Below are 3329 nucleotides of genomic sequence, written 5' to 3'. Positions count from 1 at the left end.
TAAAACCATATGCACCTAACAAAAATCGAAGATTAGCTGCTATAGTAAAATATTTGTTTGAAGAGAAGACAAGGAACGCCCAAGTTTGGATGAGAACGTTCTGATATTTATCGCTGTTTCAGGGATGAGTTTGTGTTTCGCGATTCTTATTTACCGGTAAGAAATAAAACTAGTACATTTATGAACCAATTTATATTTTATTAGAAATTGTAATTCTAATTACTTGTAATATAGATTTGAAATGAACTATTCAAAAATAATTTCAGCTGTATTCGTTCTAAAATAAAACAACAGAAAACAGGTAAAGTTCTTCATACTCTGCAGAAAAATAATTGCTTCATAACTTCTCAATAGCGAAGAGTAACACTTGAAAGAAAATCAAATCAACTTTCAACAATTATAATATTGCAGAACACAGTGCCCACTTTAATGCTTTATATGGTGAACAGCAGGGAGGTGGTAATGAAGCGGTTAATACCGGACCAGAGTCCTCTGTGGATCCCATATACGACAGTTATGATCCGGGTTGCTACAGTACACTTACATTGAGGGTTAATTTAGGGTCCACGGTTAATAGACAAGAATCCTCTGAAACATTAGCATCAAACTCTGATTCTCATTGTATTTACTTTGATGGTAGAAGGATGGAATGTATATCCGAAGAAAGGACCGACAGTTTATTAGACGATTCATTTGCTGGACGGAATTCTGAAGAGGTTGATAGCGTGTGTGAAAGCGCGCTCAGCAATGGACCTTATGAAAACGCATGCTCTGGTCTGAGTGATACCTCTTTGTTGTGTCAGTCTGCTGAGAGGCGATTTGACTTTAATGTCCTCAGTCGAAGATTATTCTCCTGGACATAACATAGATAGTCCACTGTATGAACTTGTCTCCATTCACATGAATTGAAGGAACGTAAATTTGTAACGCATCTACCTTTACATTTAGTAGAAGTCCCGTGGGGATCCGGGTTAGAATAGGTCCTCAGTACCCCCTTGCTTATCGTAAGAGGCGACTAAATGGGGCGGTCATTCGGACGAGATCGCAAAATCGAGGTCCCGTGTCAAAGTAAATTTATAGGAAAAAAAAACTATGGCCAAGATATTATAATGTCATTATATTGATAAACTACAAACAATGTACTAATTCGACATTTCTACTGGATATATTGTCATTATATTGATAAACTACGAACAATGTACTAATTCGACACATTTCTACTGGATAGATATACTGACGATGTGTTAAATATTAATAATATTTCCTCGTAGAATACAGTTTTCAATCAATTAGTGTCACCCTAGCGAGTGTCTGATAAGTCAAGGAAAGCAAATGCCCTAATGAATGGAAATAAATCCACCAATATGGTCAGTCTCATAAATCCTGTAAAGAATACAAACTTGAGAAAATGTCAAGCATGGATCCATAGAATTTACGGTATACTGACTTTAAACGAGACTTTGTAAACCCCTGTTAAATAATATATAATGGTGATAATATTATTGATTCAAATGAAAGCATATGACATGATTATAGGCGATCGGGTCATGGATAAAATATAGAAGGCTTTAGAGGATATTCGAACTATGATTTTGACATTTTTACCACTCTATGATGTGGAGTTTTAGTTTTCTGTAATATATTTCGCTAATATATGAAATTTATGATATATAAATTATTTTATGTAGACGAATGACATAAATTAATAAGTTTTATCAATTGGTTGGACGTTGTACAGGGTCCAAAGCTCTCTTCAACGTTTGAGCTCTGTGGAGGACCCCGTTGCAACAAACCTTGCTGAGCTCTCTGATTGTTAAACTTGTGAGCAGACGTTAGCAAAACACGTAAAGCTCTTCTGCATGATTTTTAAATAATTTTTCTTCCCTCCCACCTCCCCATGCAGTTAGTAAAATTATATTTTCCCGCGTTTCGTTAGTAATAGCGGGAAAATGTTGTATTGATGGTACAGTATATTGTACAGGTAGAATGGAATGGTCCATTATTAACCAATAGAATGTGAGTTAGAAAAACAGGTTTTCGAGCTGCAATTCAGGTATTCACTTCTAGCCGCCGTTCGTCACGAGATAGACGAAATGGACGCCCAAGCAGTTCAAGGACAGTTTAATGAAACTGTTCGTATTGCCAATTACGAAATGCTTAGCAGTTTTTCGGACCTTATAGATATCAAACTTTCAGAGATGCAGAATTCCATTAGCGGGAACCAAAAAGCAATTGCAGTTAGACAAGAGGCTAGAATCGAACAAGTAATTTGTGACGGGTACAAATTTTAAAAAACGCGGCAACGAGGAGCAGCACAAGCATAATGCCAAGGCCGTATTTAAAATACAGGAGGCCACGGAAAACATCAAGGAACACAAAACAGAAGAGGCTCAGCTTAGAATTGCAGAAGGTGTTATCATAAGACACAGACAAAAATTGATAAAACTTGCAGATTCTTCCGAAACGGGGTGGAGGGCTGTTGACGAGTATGTTAAGAACCCCATCGCATCAGATTCCGACGACGAGAAGAAAATCATCAAAGCGCAGTTTAGGGCTGACAGAAAAGTAAAAGACGTAAAAAAGCGATGCAGGGACGTGAGGGAAGCCAAGAGTCCCTACACGAAGCCATTGTTGTCGTCTCAGACAACGCCCAATGAATCTACCTGGAAGCCCGGCCACTGTTATCGATGTAACAAAAGGGGTCATTGGAGAAAGGATTGTACAGAGAAATTAGATGATAAGATAAGTGCATTTGTTCATCAAGAAAATCTTTTGAATACACTCGCAAATAATAGCGAGAATTATGATAATGTAATGAAAAATCAGTCCAGTAATATATGTATTTCACCTGTTGGTCGTTTAAAGGAAAATATAGGTCAATGGCGTTCGATTGGTGCAAACAGGTATATTTTAGACACTATTGAGTATGGTTACAAAATGCCTTTGTTTACCACACCAAAACCGGTTGAACTATGTAACAATAGATCTGTGTGAGAGAACGCTGAGTTTGTAGATCAAGAGATTGAAAAACTGCTCAGAAAGAATTGTATTGAAGTGTGTTCAAGTAAACCGAGGGTTGTAAATCCATTGACGGTAGCGGGAAACAAAATAAAAGAAAGGTTAGTATTGGATGCTAGGCACGTGAATCCTCACTTGTTTAAATGTTAAACTTATACGGTACCAATTTTGATGCACCAGATGCGCATTTCGACAAATAATGTCTCTTCAGTGATGCTCAACCGAAATCTTTGAAATCCGAAATAACTATGAAGTTTTAGAGCTAAATATAGCCAAAAACAGCGTGGCAAAAAAGTGGAGCCAAATTCGTC

General features: G+C 37.2%; 1 pseudogene; it reads left to right on the top strand.

Annotated features, from left to right (window-relative positions):
• Positions 1-2093: 2093 nt before the first annotated feature.
• On the top strand, positions 2094-2994 carry LOC125677860 (uncharacterized; annotated as a pseudogene).
• Positions 2995-3329: the final 335 nt, after the last annotated feature.

Source organism: Ostrea edulis, chromosome 1 (genome assembly GCF_947568905.1).
Source record: "Ostrea edulis chromosome 1, xbOstEdul1.1, whole genome shotgun sequence".
Lineage (NCBI taxonomy): Eukaryota > Metazoa > Mollusca > Bivalvia > Ostreida > Ostreidae > Ostrea > Ostrea edulis.
Note: the sequence above shows the minus strand (reverse complement) of the source record. Positions and strands in the feature narration are given on the sequence as shown.